Raw genomic sequence first — 18357 nt, 5'->3', positions numbered from 1 at the left:
TGCCCATGCATCCCTCAATATAATATATATCAGTGCTGACACCCATTCACTTCCTTCACTCACCCCTGTCACATCCTCAGTCCATACCAATTGTGAACACCATTGTTACGAGGGCAATGATGACATGAGTGCTGTCCTCCTCCAAGTAAGTTGCAAGTTTTGCTTTGATGCCATTGTCTTGAGGCAAGCTTCTGGCAATTAGCCTGCTGTGCCAAGTGTCCTCGCAATGTGTCCGTCAGCGCCTGAGCTCCTACACACAACGTGACATCTAACAAGTTCTAGCCACAATGCGTGTCCGAAAAACCAGCCCGGACTCGCTAACAGCTGCTGCACTGTGTATAACAAGTACAGTACATTAGCCCGTTAGCTTCTAAAGGGTCTGTTTGAATAACAGTCACCTCAATCACGAGGGTGACACGCCTTAAGTTAAGAGACACTTTGCTTTGTCAATGGGTCTATGATAAAGCACTTTTCAAAACTGTATTTACAAAGTCGTTTACAGAAAATAGAGGATACAGACAATATTCAAACACATCTAGAAACTGCATGAGCCAAAATAAAATCATCAAATCACATCCAATCCATCAACAGAATTGAAATTATATAAAAACTTAAGGGTCACTTCACCCATACTCCCAAAAAAAAACACAGATTTGGTGGGGTTGAAAAAATAGCTTACGCCATTAACCATGGGGCGTAAGCTGTGAACCTTTTTTAATGTGAAAACTATTGACACCAAGCACTGCCGAGTCATTTGCTGTCTGTCAAACTCAATGTACTTCTATTACTGGAATGAGTGTATAAACCTGAGCAAAATGAAACTCTACTTTCACTTTTACTTTGACAGATATGGAAAAATGACCTGTCACGTAGACTGAACCCGTAACCTGCCAACCACTTGTTTCAGCATGTTGTAATTAACTGCTGTGTTACTATACAATGTATATGGGTACCAACTTCAGCAATTCATCACAGCTGTATATGGGTGGGCTGTAAGAAAGAGTAGTTAGTGTGGTCAGTATAAACAAGCTGACCAACTGTCTACCTTGGGATTCACACTTCAATTAATACAGTGGCCCCACGTAACACTCTTCTAAATAAAGCCTGCGCGTGTCTATCTGTGTGCATGTGTGTGTTTGTGCATGAAAGTGTGTTTTCTGCCAATTTGTGTGTATGTGAGTGCACACCCGCACCTTCCTCTGTGTGAGTGTTTGCATAAACATGAACTGTGTATGTGTGTGTGTGTGTGTGTACTTGTGTTTATTTGGAGTAATCACTGGGGCACTTCTGTGTTTGCACGTTCGTTTCAAGATTGATTCATGAGCGCTCCTCCAGAGGAAACAGATAACAAATGGTTTTCTGGTCCAATAAACACAGTGGGCCTGTAAACCAAACTAGAGTCAACTCAACCCTCCTCTGCATTGCACCTTCAAAAAACAAGGCTGAATGGATGGATGGATGGCTGGCTCGGAGGGTGTCCTGTACTAAAAAACTCAATGAGAGACATATTGATCGAGGTCTAATTGTGGCGTGCCGGTGTCACCTCAGGCCTAAGCAGACCCTCCAGACTCCCATGTGATTTATGCTATACCAATCAATGAGTTTGTGTTAGAAGGGGGGGGGGGCCACGTTAGGCTATTACATTTTTTTGTTAAATTCCTCAACAAGAGAGTTCCCATCTATTTCATCAGTCAACATGTCGACCTGAAGATTGCCTTCAAGATTGGGAAGAAAAGTGTGTATCTGAGAGGATCTTGACAATTTCCATGCTCCCTTGTGATGTAACGGTTGATTTAACGGTCGTTTGGGCTCCACCACGGGCCGAGTGTTTGATCATCGTGAGAGCTTGGACAAGTCTGACCCTTGACCTTCATGCCTGCTAGGGATGGGTGACAGTGACTGGTGGGATACATTGTGCGAAAGCTTAACCCATTAAAACTTAGATTTTTATGACATTGTATACCCTAAGAAGTGATTTATGTAACAGTGTGAGTCTAGTCGTAAAAGTACAAGATGTGGCCCTTTTTTTAAAGAAAAACACTTTCAGATAATTTAGCTGTTGAGTGTTTTGGTAGGTTTTTTTAAAATTTTGATATGGTTTGTATGAGAGTGTGTAGCCTGTTTGAGTTTCATTCAATGACTACGCCACAGTGTTGAGACAAGTGGGAGGACGTTTTTTTTTAAAGAAAACAAAAATTACATAGGGTTTTATGAGGGAATAATATGGTGGTTGGACTCCAGCAGGCCAGTCAGTCCATTCATTCATTCATCCACTGACCCTCTCAGCCTGACTGTGTGTACACTGCAAATCCCTCTTTGCATGCCCCGGGGGGGTTCGCACAAGGCCTGGATTGGTAGGCGAGGGCAGGATGTACTGAGGTAGTGGAGGTCGGTTAAAGCACATTTTTCGCCTGTTCAGCAAGAGTCTGCCTCCACAGCCCAACTAAGAAACGACACACAGACTATAAATGTGCTGCGGACTTATTTCCAAGGCTGTCTTTAAAATGTAGGAGAGGAGTTTTCTTTCCCAATTTGATTCACTTTTTAAAAGACAAAAGTGTGGACCTAAAAATCACAAATAAAGTCATTCAAAAGAAACGTATGATTGGTTGCTGATTTATTTCCCTGTGTTCATGTCAGTTCATAATTGTCAACAATGACTTATTCATTTTATTTTGCTTTGATAGATTTGAAATGAAGTATGTTTTGAAACAGCAACAAGCTTGTCAAGAAGCCACCAGTTGAAGTGATATCCGTCCTTCTGAAGTCTCATAGCTGTTATGAGATCTAATTCTCACTATCTCAAGGCTTTTCGCTCAGTAATTTCAAACTAACTGCCTAAATTAATGCATAACACATAACATACTAATCACTTCGGAATCAACTTGGAGAGAAGAGGATCAATCAAATAGTAGGCCAATCCTGAGGCAGAAGATACGGGGAAATGAACAAGGTTATCGACACTTGGTGGGGGAGGGGGGGCAACCTTGCTCCTCGACAGTTATCTGTCGGTTTGGTTAGGAGCCGGAGTGCGACGTGGCAGAGGACGGGGCGGCAGAATCCTCAGCAGGCGCCTCGCTGACACATGTGGGACAGAGCTCAGTGGAAATCGGGTTAATGAATCGTAGAGAGGGGGAAACTGCAGGGTTACTGCTCTCTCAATATTCCCCTGTCATTATCAGTTGGACTGCTCACCACTGGGAGAGGGAGAGACGGGGAGGTCAGTAGGTGGCATATCTGAACCTGTGAAAAGGATTCCAAACAATGGATCATAAATGTGCGCGAGACAAAGCAAATGCTGCTGGAGTGTCACGGCCAATTTCTAACAGAGATGAAAGATGGCGCTCTCTAGTTTTGTGACTGGTCGTGTATATGATTCACTGGGAGTACAACCGTTAAGTTAGTACCAAGTTGAAAATAATTGTTAGCAGATTTTTTATTTTTTTTTAATCTCCCTCAATGCAGTCTTCAATACCAGCTGCAGTATTTCTTTCCTTGCCTTTGTGTAAGTGTATTCTCTGGTGGGTCTTTGGTCCATGACCAGTCCATTACAGGCTTGTCTGCCTGGCTGTCACTTCTCTCTGATGGATCAGCGACTTACAGACAGAACCACCAGTCTCAATTTTAATAACACTGGCATGTTTCGGCACTCGGACCCAACACAGATGCAAATCATTGCCTCTTATTAGATTGGTTTGAAAAAAAAAGAAAACAGCTTACCCCACATCTACCCCCCTTCTCCCTTCCCCAGTTGTTTCTGTTCTTGAAAGGTGTGTTCCAAAAACTTGACCCCGACGAAACAAAGCTTTTAATTACTGCTGAAAATTGGGCGAATTAGGACGACTGAATCCTGCCTCTTCACGCACATAATTCGCCTATCTAAGAGGATGAAATATATTAGCATATTTAATTGGAGGCTTATGCCCATCTCTTGTGTTTGACAGCTGTTGAGTCAGACGATGGCATTGTGCGAATATGAGTCAGTGCACACTAATCTAATCAGGGAAACCCTGGCTGGGGATTGAGTTAGCATTTTGGACATCCGTCAGCAAGCTCTCAGGATTACACACAAGGTTAATTATGGAAGAATTAGATTCGGAGGGACAATGGCTTTATTGCTTGTAAGGGTAAGGTAATAGTATTCACAAGCCACAGGCCGCTATGAATGAAGGCTTCAAGCACAGTCCACAGACCATGATGCAGTGGTAACTCAGGCGTGGCATTGATTACTTTAATTGGTGGACTGGGAGTGGAGAACATCATTGAATTTGATTTAACTTGCCCAACAGACACACACACACACAATCACACACAATATCTACCAGTACATTGGTCATCGTTAGATGTCTGAAGTACCTGGAGCGTTCAACGTCCATCTGGGATTTTTACATCAAACAAATGCCTTATTTTACACCCCCATCTCCCAGGCCTCGCCAGCACTTTCCAGTGTCCTCCAATATGACCTTAAAGGACATTGATTCACAAGACTTAAGACATATTTTTTCAGGTTGCTGAGCAAGGAAAAGTACCTGCTACTCAGAACATACAAGTAAAATGAAGCCATATAACAATCAAAAGTGGCAAGGTGAAAATCATCCACACATCCATATTAATTAGGCAGTGCTGAAGACTTCTTTTGTTGACTCAGTAACTACTCACAGTTATGTATGTGGTGAATTTAGTGTAACTGGCAACTGTAACCTCCTTGTCACTAGAAAGCCAGGAACCTGCTATAGGGCTATAGTCAGTCACAATGTCTGGGCCATTTCCCCAACCAGACCCTTCCCCTGGTATTTGATTCTCATCAAAAAAAAGCTACCTGAGATAGTGAATGTCATTGAGAAAGCCCATTAGCTCACTGTAAGGACACAACATTCACAATGTATTCAAAAGTTGCTCTTCTGGCAACAATGTATTCTCCCACAGAGGATGGCTGATTTTTTGGCGGATTTACTTTGTCCCCATGAGCGAATCTAGCCTGGTCCAACCAGACCATCGTACTTCATTTCATTTGTACAGAAGGTCTGGAAGTGCTGTAATTGGCAAACGTTCATTCACTTGGAGGCGGGTGTCTGTCGAAGTTTAAAACTATTGGATCTGCCCAGTGCCACTCTGGATTAGCCAACCAATCGCATCACGTTTGGTCGTCACGTGTGTCATGAGCCGGCTTCTGGCGGTGCGTTCCAGTTGGACAGGGAACTCGGAAATTTCCGACTTCACTACATATTGTAGTCTATGAATCTACCGGTACCTGGCAAAAGTAACTTGTTAGAGCCTAACCTTTAGTTATTTGGACGAGAAAGGTTTTAGGCGTCCATACTTTCGCGAGCAGATGCACTGGAACACAGACAGGTCGGAACTCGGAACTACCAAGTCGGAAATCTCCTTCTTCCGAGTATAAAGGAACGCAGCATTCAACTGAAACTGGAGCGCGACTTCGACGTCATCGTTCTCAGCCACTCGCTCTGTTCGCTGATTGGATGATTGTAGATTCTCCGGTAAAACTGGGAAATGCACTGTACACCCAGACTGACTACTGAAGGGAAAATGAAATTTGGCCGGAAGTAGGCGGGCGGGCGGAGCCAGGCTAGAGCGAATCCACTGCTCATGGAAATTCTAATGAAATAATGATTTTGCTGGAAAATTCTGCCTGATTTTAACGCTCTAGTGCCCGGCCCTTACAGCCCAAATTGCCCTCTACCAAAGGACATATGCTGCACTGTCACACAATGTTACAGGTAGAGCGGATAGAGGAAGCTGAAATGCCTCGGCAGTTGGAGCAGCTGCACAGATAAGACCTCGCCCACTCAAAATCCAAACAGAATCCAAACAGGCAGATTTATTACAGGAAACGTATTGAGCACTTATTTCCTCTTTTGTTCCCCTCATTCACGTTGCTTAAAAAACGCTGGGAGTGATAAATTTGCGTCATCGGGATGTTCCTGGCACGCCATCACATTCTCTCTCTCTCTCTCTCTTCGTCCTTCCTCTGTCTGTCTCTCTCTCTCTTTCATACACACACACACACACACACACATACACACAATTAAATAAGACACACACACCAACACGCTGACACATTCGAGTGAGTGAGCGCCGGGCATGCCATTGATGCTCTGCTCCGGCTTCATCCATCACTGATAATGGCAGAGGACAGCTGTGTGTTCAGTCCCCCCCTCTCTCCATCATACCACAAGCTTGGGGTGGACGGACAGAGGGGAGGAGGGGTGTATTTACTCTACCCAGCCTCCAAATACCCATCCCCATCCTGTAATACTGTTCTGCAACCTCTGCCCTTCCACAACAGTCCCAACACCCCCCACCCAAGAGAATACCCCCCCCGGGCCAGGCCCAGATGGCCGTGGCTTGAAGCGGCCTGCGCGTTTCTGCTATCTAGATCTACTTCAGGGCAGGAATAGAAATCAGTGATGCAAGGTTGAGGTACACACACACACACACACACACATTTTGACACCCAGAGCCACAAAGACGAATGCCTTCATGCCCTGTTATGCATGCATTTCTATGCATACACTCAGTCTTTTCCAGTGTCTCATTGGCACACAAACACGAATACACACACCTAACAGGGCTGCACTGTTTAGACTGGAGCTAATGAAGAGATAACAGCTGATGTGATTAGTTTCCGCATGAATGGAGAGCGTCGGGGCTTCGTCCCGACTTCACTCACTTCGCTCAGTGCACACGAGTGGGAGTGGGCTTTCATTGACGCCCTGTCCTTGAACTACCTTATTTAACTAGGTCACATCACTATGATGAAATTGCAATGTAGTAGTAAGTAATGGTGGGAAAAGAGGAGATGCATCGCCGTCTAATAGCCAGCTTGCCCTTCATCCAGCCACTGGTAGAGTTTGGGATTTTAGTGTCTTGCTCACGAGTTATTTTTTAGAAAAAGATTGTGATCTTTCAGCAGGATGGGTTCATCTCTATACCCAGTCAACAGTTTTATAGGGAAAATCTTTGTTTGAATTAAAACTGTAAAAAAATTGTGTTTGTGGATCATTCTGAGTAATGGGGACACCGTTTCTGTTATTTTGTCATTTGTCTCAGTGCTTTGATCAACACAAATGAAATTCCATCCCCTTCCATTGTCCTGGGATGGAGGCAGAGATCTCAATCTCATTGCTCAAAACTAGGATTGCATCCAGAGCTTATTAAGTGGACTGGGTATGGCCAGATCCAAATTCAAATAAATTATTACTTAAAATTTCATTATGAAATTCAGTGTTAACGCAATCAGTTTCACACATTGAGAAATTGTGGGCTGCTAATTCTGCCAGTTCTTAACCTTGTGTTACCTTACATAAAAGTCATCCTGATAAGTTGATGTAAGTGAAATTACAAGTTTTTTTTAGCAATTTGGGTGAACCGACCCTTCAAAAATAACAATGGGGAAAAACCTGCATTCCCACTCACTTTCTATAACGCTTCTGAAACCTCATCATTATTTGTCATCACCAAGTCTGAAAGCAGTCTGTCTTGTCTTTCACAAAACAACAATGGCCCTTTTTTTTTACATGACTCATTTTCTCATTTTCTTGGCTGATGTGTAATCTAAACAGTCCACTGAGGTCAGTTCCAGTAAATCTCCACAGATGGCAAGCTAATGTTATTCAATTAGCAGGTGATGGGGGAATGGTGCAACCCGATCCCCAACAAAACACCAGTCCAGCACACTCCCTTCTATAAAAGACACCTGTCAGAAACAAGAGCCTCCTTTGCCCCGGCTGTTAAAGAAAAGCACTCTCCTTGTCTCGTCATCATTTAAGACTTAGGGCACTTCAAAGCTGGCCAGGTACAATAGCGGCGAGCAGGCCGCCTTCAAAAGAACAGCACAAGTTATGGCGGGGGTGGCCGGGGAGAAGAATGGCCCAGTAAATCATAATAGAGAGGGAAATATAAAAGACGAGGCGGAGAGACGCAGTTCACCTGTTCTGTCTGTAACACAATCACTTAACGATCCTCAGGGCGCATTGTGAGGGAGAGCGCTCCTGTAGCTCGCGCCCTCGCTTTGTGCCCCCACTGGAGCACAGAGATCATCTTCCCTCTTCTCCACAGACCCCCTGACCTTCTCTCTGTTCCACTTACACACACACACCCATCCAAATTACCCTTGCTCCTCACAGATTAAGATCAATGTCATTCATCGCGTTTAGAGTATCAGCCTTTGATTTGGACCGGAGAAAAGGAAAGGGAGGGCGCACATTGGGGCACCTGGGAGCCGTGTGGAGGAAGGGACAGAAGAAAATGCATCCATTAGATGTAGATGAAAGTGGCTTCTTTACTTTCCCCTTGAGCTTGTGTGTTGGCCTAATGTGAAGGGTATAGGTGATCTTTGAAGTCACTGCAGGTTTTAAAACAGACACAGTTGCAGGTACACTTACAGTAGCTCTTACATTGCAGGGGACACATACTGTAGTAAGTAAAGGTTTCAGTCTGTTCGGTCTCAAATATAGTATAACATTTTCACACACACAGGGCTGCATTGGCGGGGCATTTATACAGGTGCAGGTGAGAAAGGGACACAAGAATCAGGAAGGCCGGATTACAGGCTTATTACACCTGCGAATGGGTTAGTCTAGATCTAGATTCCTACCCCAGTCAATTCAATTGAAGTCATCACACAGTCAGTTTATACTAATCTGAGGCAGGACTTTACATCTGTCTACAGTAGGGGTGAACCTGAATAGTTACCTATTTGATGATTCTATCGAAGGAGCCTGATTCTAATGACAATCTCACAGTCGAATAGTCGCTAAATTTGGTCATGAAACAAGGGTCATGCTATCCCGGCTATATGGGGGTACTGAAGGTCTGATTTTACATGGAATTGCTTGGTTTCTCCCATTAAATTATGGTACATTGCCTAGTTTGGTATACATATCAACCTATCACACTGTTAATACAAAAAATCTAGACAAGATTCAACCAGATTCATTTATGTAAATTCGAACTCGTGGACACGTCAACGTGACGGTTATCAAAGCTGCAATGAACTCCACTCTTCCAATGCAGGCAGGTAAACAGTAGAATTTGGCACAATGCTATACCTTGCATGCGCACATCTATTGGCCAATGATGGATTGTGCTGCAGCAAGAGTTGAGACTGGATCAACTCTTTTGCCTGATGACACAGCCGTTTGTGCCCCCAGCTGTGCCAACTCCGTGGTCTAATTGAAACAAATGGAGGGGGCTGCAGTGTTTGACACAGACCTGGAGCCACGCTGTCAGTGTGCTCTCTGTGATTAAGCCCAACCCCCGTTAGCGGCGCGTCCCTATGCTTTACCACAGGGATTCCTCTGTGTCTAGTCTCTGACCTCTGACCTGGCTCATAGGTAAGCTTAGCTTTAGGACAGCACAGACTCTTTTCTATAGATCGCTTTTTTTTCTCCATTGAAGTTCCAAGCTCTCCTATCTCCACTCTCTCTCTCTCCGTTCACCTACCTCCCCCAACGTCCCCACCCTTGGAGTCACCAGGGTATGTGACGGTCTAAATGCCCCCTATTGTTGGCAGAATGGACCTTTTGTCCGCACCCCCTGTATGTGCTGACTAAGGGACATCCAGTGAGCCCACTTTTGAGTCCATCCAGGGGTATGAGCATGGGATGGATGCATAGGGTCAGCTAAGCCTTGCAATGACCCCTCCCCCCCAGAATAGAGTGTTTGAGGAATTTCCTGATTCAATAACTTTTTAAATAGCTGGCCCCCCTGCCTTTATATACTGCCAGTAGCAGCAGCCACTATCGTCCTCACACCTAGCAGACAGGCTAAACTGGCCAGGCCACGTATAAAATAAAACCGGTACATTTAAAAACACAATTTCATGTTAGATCCTCTGGATTTTCAGAATGCCTCATGCTGAAATGCCAATACAGTAGACACACAGCTTATTTATATACTGTATGTTAACAAACCAAAGCAGAGCATCCTGACACATCTAATAGCAGTGATAAGACACTTTTTCACAGAATATCCTGGTGGAACTTAAGCAGTGATTTTCTTTTGCCTTAAAGCGGCTACGAGTAACGTTTAAATATCTGTTAAACAGCCTCATGTTTCCTCTGATAATCATAAATGACCTCTAACAGCAAACGAGACCATCAGTGCAAAGAAATACGTTTTTATATAGTTTTTAGTACTGCTTTTGGTCTGGTCGCACACCCAGTCTGATTTTCGGTTCGCCTGTGCAGGCTCTATGGTCACATATTGGTCGCAGATTTCAGTGTGGTGCTGCAACGCGATTTGAGAAGCCTATCCCTCCAGGTGAGGGAAGGGGAGCGGGAGCCTTGTTTGAGACAGTTATTTGTCGTCATAATGACTGATAACGGGGCTGAACCATCAAAGAAAAAAAGAGAATGCAATGAAGAAAAGCTAAAAGGGAGAGTGATATAGGCTACGGGCGGGACGAGGGCGTTGCCAAGCAACGTGTATACAATTTCACGAGAGCGAAACTAGACTGCAGTGTTTACTCCTAAATGAATGAGCGGTTGGTACTAACACAAAGTTTGCTTTGCTTCACCATCATCAGGTAACCATTATCTGAAATAGTCATTATTTACATCAACAACACAAACACATTACCTCATCGTGATCCATACTAACTGCCGTCTCTCGTCAAATTTCACCCACAGATTCATATTCATACACAAACCCTTAAAAAATACCATAAAAGACTCCGCATGTAAAAGCATCTCAAGGGAAAGTGGATTAAAGGTTATGATAAAGAGACAAATAGAAGAAAAAGGCAAACACTAGAGGTGGCATCTTGGATTATAACTGCATTTCTTTAATGAGGATGTGCAATCACAGCATTTTTTGAACCGATAATTAATGTCCCTAACACCCCTTTTTTAATAGACTTCCATTAACAAGCTTTTAAAAATGGTGCTTTTAAACCATACCTAATTCATTGCATACATGAGAGCACGCGATAGTGCTGAATAGTATTTACTGGCCATCCTTTTAAAACAGCTCCCTTTAAAATCTAATCTGCTAATGTATCCAAATCACACGGCTGTCCCGGGCCATATATCTTTAATTGTACGTGGGTCCACTTTAACAAGAGTCAGATGCGTGCTAAAGACTCCTCTACATCAAAAAGCTGCCGCCCAGCACCTAATATCCTCTGCCGTCATAATGCTGCCGTTTCACCTCCCATGTTCATAAAACGCCAGTCTCCTCCTCCCCCTTCCCCAGCCCTCTCCTTTCACTTTGATTGGGCTAATTGTGTTTCCTGCTGAATGCAGTAAACTTAAGGGAAGCTAGGAAGTGCATATGCACCTACCCTGGAGCGTATTCAAATTCACACTAGGCGGCTTCTCTAACAAGAGGCCATTAGAGACAATAGCAGGCTCGTTCCCTTTTCTGAGGGTCCATTTTACATGGCAGTGGTAGGTACTAAAGCCTCTTCAGCCCTATGGGATACACCACCCAGACACGTCTCCGTTCGACTTGGGTTGGAAACATGTAGAGATCAATTTGGCCATGTATCCTTCCATGTATCTACTAGAGTGTCCTTGAGCAGCAAAAGAAACCTGTTACTGACCCTGACCTCTGAGCCACCATTAGAGGAAGGCTGCGATATCAGGGGGAAAATGCATGTCTATAAACTAAGGTGAAAAAGATAATAGTGAATCATTCACGTTCTAGTAACGGACAGTTTTACTGTTACACAAGTGTAAAAATAGTTTTTGGGAAATACGTAGCAGTGTAACATCTGGCCCAGCCGGATCTGATAACTCATCGCTTTTCTCCCGGAGAGCAAATCACCAAACCACACTGCGGTTGTCTTTGTTATCATAGCCTGTCACTCTTTTTCTCTTCATCCCTCTCTTTCTCTTTGTCAGTCTGGGCGAGCTCCTGTTGACCCGCGGGTCTCTGCGGTGGGAGCGGGCCACGCTGGACCACTTCAGAGCCCATCCCAAAAAACCACACCAGGCTTCCCGTGCAATCAAGGAGTGTATTTCTCTTTCTCGGCTCTCCCTGTCTCTCTTATCTGAAACCTCATCCCTCCTGTGACCTGGTCCGTGTGTTGCGGCCTTGGTGGAGGCAGACAGTGTGTTAGTGAATGGGAGGGAAGTCATATGTTAGCAGTTTGAACCTACAGCCCCAATTAGAGGCAGCTGTTGCTGCGCTATCGCACCACAGCGGAGGGGAAGGGGGGGTGGGGGGTTGAATTTATGGTCTGCGTCTCCGTGGCGACCCCTGTTTGATGTGCAGATAATTAGGAAGTGAATGGCTTCCTGTGGGTTGCTGCTGGAAGGGGCAACTTCATACAATAATAAAAAACAGAGAGAAAGGGAGAAGAAGGAGAGGAACAGCTGAGATGTGGGACACATGTTGGAGTGGGAGCAGGGTCAGGTGGTGTGCCAACAGAAACCAGAGGTCATCTAGTCTTAATGGCCATTGCCACTGTGCACCCCCTTCGTATAAATGTGCATGCTTATTTGGGTGCGGGGTGCATCTCCTGAAACATGACTTTGCATGCTGACACACTTGACCTCTGGTTTTGTGCGTCTTATTTCAGTCGCAGTCAAAGACCGAATCAGTCAACGCATCGGCTGTAACAGCTTTGAGCTCCTCTCCTCCTCACATACCATCCTTTGACTCGCACAAGAACACGCCCGTGCAAGTTAGCAGCTCAGGACATATTTACCGACTCCGCAACGCGGGGTTAACGATACCAAGAGGTGGATACAACCAAACACATCAAAGATCAAAACCTATATGTCCCTGCAGATTAGGAAAAAAATCCACTCACATTGGTCTAGACTTGTCGTTTCAAAGATCGTGATCAATCTGCTGTCAAATTTGTACTGTGGAAGTTTCTGCTGAGAACACCTTTAAAGCTTTCCTCAAAAGCTTGGTCTTAACTCAAAATAGCATTTGCTTTTTACCATAGCAACCCTCTGCTTTTCAACTTGCTTCGTCACCACCTTGCGCGTCATTTCAACTCTGACCTCTTTGGCAAGAAGTCATGACCCTCACTCGTTGTCCTCCAGATTTCCCTTTATGAGGATGCAGATCCAGAAAAAAAATCCAATCTGGAAAAAAGCCTCTTGAATAAATATAAATAGTAATTGATTCCCGAGATTCATCACATTGGAGTGTTAAGCCAGTCAATAAAACGTTCTAACAGACTCTGCTTGTCCACTGTATGAGCAACAATAGGAGCCAGATTGTGATCCTTCGGTGCCTTTTGTTTCTCTCGAGCTTTTCCGGTGAATGGAACACAATAGGAAGGAATGCATTGGTTTCTGCTTGAGTGCTAAACCCAATCAGGATGATAACAATGTGTTTTAAAGGTCTAAGAGAGTCTTTAACTATCCTCCACAGCACCAGATTAGCATGTTACCATCGACCCCCCCTGTGGCCGGCTATTCATGTGCACCGTAAGGCTAACATTAAACAACAACACATACACACACCAACACACACACACACACACAGAGATAAACACAAAAACCTCCTTCACATTCGTCAACTTCACATAATTGTATACATCTGGTGATTCAGTTGGCTAATTACGAATCAATGAATAAATCAAGTGGGCGTATTAAGACAACGCTGTGTGACCTTGTGTGCGGGAAAGTGTTGATATTGTTAGAAGTTGTACAAGAACAAGAGGAATGTGAGCCGTCTACACACATTCCTAGACATGGATAAAGTATTTGGCCTAAACAATAAAAAAAAATTAAAATTAGGGTTGTGTATCAAACATGAATACTTGTTGATTAGTATAAAACAAGTTGGAATCAAACACTTTGTCGGATTCTTAAGTTTGTTGACGTATAATTTAGTCGGATATTTATCAATCAAAATGCGGAATGGTCCGTAATTGGCAAAGTTAATAATTCAACAATGTTTGACGCATTCTGATTTGCAAAGCAAAATTCCCCCCACATAAGTTCTTATTATTATTAAAAGGAGCTTATGTAATATCGAAATCGGAGAGAGCAATGTGTCGGATTAATGAACAAAATTTACTCTTGATAGTCTCATTGATCGAAATCAGACTACATTTTCATAACATCTGAGACATTTTGCCAGATATTAACAATTCATTTTTACTGTTCTCAGTTAAGAACAATTACTGTACTGTAAGTTAACAGAAGTTAATGGTTAATCACAAATGGGTGTGAATTCTCTGAACTAAGACGTATTGATCTAGGGCGGATATGATCTAATTTAAAACAGATCCATGTTTTGGTATGACAAAGTATTGATTCTCCACCCATTGATACTCAAGGAGCCAATATGCCCACCCCATATAACATGTTACATATTACAGTAAATATGATGATGTTTAAATCTTGTGATCTTGTGTCCCTTTCTATTACTCTTTGAAGTTTAGTAAGATGTGGCCCACACTTTCTGACGAAAGTGTGGGCCACGAAGAAGTAGAGTAGAGTGATGCATGATCCACATCAGTGTTGTGGAACCACAGCACCAAATGCCGCAGATATAATAAATTCAGGTTACCTTCACTGACTCACTTTTAAATCAGACATCCAAGCATCCTGGCTATACGTTATGATGCCATTAAGGATGCAGCAGGATCTGGGTTATGCAAAAGCACACACCCACACACAAACATACACACTTATAAGTGCATTACATTTATCACAGTCAAAACAAGCTCTGCAAACCAAGGACCCTCACAGCTAAGCTCTGTTCACAGGAATGCAGAGAAGAGGGAAAATATTCTGATAAGGAGCTGTTTTCTTATGGGCAGCCGGGAGGGGTCCACGATAACTTGTTATGCTTAGCATTTGTTTTACTCTATGAGAACATGTGATGTGTCTGAGCCGGTATCTGTATTCCCATTACGACATGTGCCTTTGGTGCCATGAGAAAAGTATGCCCGCTTGTCGCCCAAGGGAAGAAAAAAAATAATCCAAGGCTTCCAAGAAAGAAGCGGTGGGACGGGGCTTAAAGGACGAGGTAGGGGTGCTTATGTATTGGGTCAATGGCCCTGAATTACTATCCTAACGCTATGTGTAATTAAAAAAGAACATCAACAACAAACCTAATCTTTCACCCCTCTTTTATTCGTCTTCCCTTCTCTCTGACTTTTATTTATCTCTTTTTTCTTATTTTTTACATTGAAAAATCCACTGGCCCCCTTTCCCCCACCCCCGATGCAGCTCTCCTGCTTTTCTGTGCCGAGGGTCGCTGACAAAAGGAATTGTGCAAACGAGCCTTTAAAATCCCTAAATGGTTGTGGTCCGCGGCACAATGGGCCAAAGAATGCGGTGCTGGACAAAGGCCGGCCCTTGCCCCACCACTCCGCCCTGCAGTGATGGATCCGAACGGACGCATGAACGTGGGCTGGATTTGGGACTGCGGAGGCGCCACCTCGCCCCCCACTGGGCCCAGCAAAAGGGACAGGCCTCGGGGATACACTGGAACCCCAGCCAAGGGCCTCAAAACAATCACGGGCTGCTAACTAGCTTCGCCATCCATAGGCCTTGATTGATATGGGAAACGCATGCTTGCTCCTCCATACAGCTCCCACCATCACTCTTTATCATCCTCAAAGCCTGAAATTATTCCCCCTTTTTAGAAGCCGACGCTACAGATTAGATGTGGCCAGCCATTAAATGCTGATTTTTCTGTACATAACAGGTTTATATATAAGACCTCGAATCATGTTTTATGAGCGTCCACAGTGCCTCACAGGGATGTAAGGCTGTAACGAATGGCAGGGAAATATGAAAGAGCGATGGTGAAATCAGAGAACTAAGGTATGGACAAATTACAATGAGTGTTTTATTAATGTGGACTGCCACCCTCTAGGCTAATAGTACTAAGGAAAACCTTGATTTGCATGGTTCAAGGGTATGGAAAATGTGCTCTGACAACCCTGATCGTAGCTAAAGCCCAGGATTGGTGTTTAGAGGAGCGGGCAAACTTTGCAGGGTAAAATTGAAAACAGGTTGGTGAGGTTATGGCAGACGCAGCATCTGTCTGAATATAGAATTTTCTAAGTACATGTGTAGATGGAGGACAAGGTGTCTCAATGCAATTCTGTTAGGTCAGGTTAAAAAAATAAAAAAAATTGGTTTTTCGAATGTTAGGCCCTCCAGGTCAGATCTGGTATGCTGCCTTTATTTCTAAACAAACAGTCATTTGAGTACTGAAGGTCGTCACAAGCCTGTAGCTAATTCATTACAGATAAGCGGCAATAAAAAAATGAATGAGGAGTTTGTGATTACAGTACAGTAGGGCTAGATGACAAAGGAGAAGTCTTTGAGCCTGCGGGGATATTTTGAAACACCCCATGCTATTATATGTCAACACAATGTAGAATTAAATGTATTTGGGTAAGTAGGACCATGTGACTGTTTTACTATGTGGGCTTCAAGCAATTGGCTGGGTATGTGTGTGTGTGTGTGTGTGTGTTTGTGTGCGTGAGTTTGTTTGTGTGCGTCTGTTGTGGAGGGCTGTGGTTCAATGTGCCATCAAAGCAAGTCGTAACGTCACACAAACAGTTTTTGGAAACCATAAGTGAGCCCGTGACTCCATGTTTGCTTCAAAGTCTATTGCTCAAATTTACAGTGTGCGATTGCATTTCTCTCATTTGTTCTCCCAATATAAGAGGGTTCATTATCACTCAAATCAACCTTGGGCTTTGTGGAAAATGAAGTTTTTCACCCATGATTGTTAGATTCACGGACAGAACTATTTTCCCCATAATTTAAATTCAAACAATTAGTCAGTGACTTCCTTTAAGCTTAACTGACCCCATGACACACACATACACACACACATGCACACACACACACACACACACACACACACACACACACACACACACACACAACGACAGAAGGACCACAGTGTTCTTCAATTGTGCCTTTTTTTCTTCCTACTCTCTCTCTCTCTCTGTGTCTCTCGAACATTTTATCGACTCTTTATCTCACCCTGGACGCCTTGTTCACTTTCTTTATATAGTCCATATAATAGGCTGTAAAAGTTACATTACAACTCACCCTTCCTGTTCCGCTCTATTGGCGCTCTATTGTGATAAGATATGGCAAGAACAAAAGAAAAGCCGGCACAGTGACGATCCTTTGAAGTGCTGCTGGTATTATTGCTTTTTGTAAGTTGCTGGGATTTACTGTAAATGAAATCTGGGATGTAGACGTAGCAGTTAGCCGTTTGGCTCTTTATCAATATCGGTTGTTATACTTATACAGCCTCAACTTAATCACACATGTTTCAGGCAATCTTCTGCAAAGGGGTTCACACACCTCCTTGTGTGTATCCAGTAGCCCGAGGCCTGCATTACTCACGATGGTGGTATTTTCAAGCCCTGACTTCATATCCTGCCCTCGTTTTTGTCTTATTTGACTGGGGGCCCGAAACCTCTCGGAGCGTCCACCCCAACCTATGTAAATCCCCTATACATACCTCAGCTGCACTTGAAAGGCACGTCAATTGCGTAACTGGCACAATTGCTGCGAGGTTGAGGGGACCGGGCGCAATCAGACGTGCCCGCGAAAACCGAGACAGAATCCAGAGCAGTTTCATTTTTGATGCAGGACAATGCCCACATTCATTCATAAAAACCAGGAAGAAGACGGTTAAATTGTTTTCTGTTAATGTTTAATGAAATGTCCCTTTGGTTAATGTATTCCTTCCTTCCCACTTTCATTTCACTTCTTGTAACACCCTCCTTGCGCACACACACACATACACACACACGCCGCACGCATGCACACACACACACACACACACACACACACACACACACACACACACACACACACACACATGCACACACACACGCCGCACGCATGCACACACACACACACACACACACACACACACACACCCTGCACTTGTTTTATTGCTTTTGAGTGGGTGGTGTTACTGATACCTCTCTGATTCATACTGCTGTTTGAAGTGGGATCATTTTTCCAGCTGTGCACATGCCATTCACCCAGGTATCCACCCACAGACACAGTAATGCTGCTTTTCTTCCACCTTCTGCTTTGACTGGTAAAAGGGTTTTGGAATGTTGTAGAAGACTGGACATGAAAAGATTGCCACTCGCCTCGATACAAGAAGGGTACCAAAGAGTAAAGAAAGGATGGTTTGATTTGAAAAAGAGGAGTTGTCTTTTGTGTTGGACTAAGCACTGTGCATAGAGAGAATGGAGAAGACAGGGAGGACCCTCAGTTTGGCCATGTTTCAAGCTAAGATTTCTAGTTGCTGGCTTCCTCTAAATCCAGTGCTGTGGATTAATATGGTAGCAGGTGCCCAGCATGCGTCTTTGGCAGATCAGCTAAACCTGAAACCCAGTCAGCCAACCTACACCAGATCTGTGGA

This window comes from Ammodytes marinus (assembly GCF_949987685.1).
Source record: "Ammodytes marinus genome assembly, chromosome: 19".
Classification (NCBI taxonomy): Eukaryota; Metazoa; Chordata; class Actinopteri; order Uranoscopiformes; family Ammodytidae; genus Ammodytes; species Ammodytes marinus.
The sequence above is the reverse complement of the archived record's forward strand: the minus strand, read 5'-3'. Positions refer to the sequence as shown.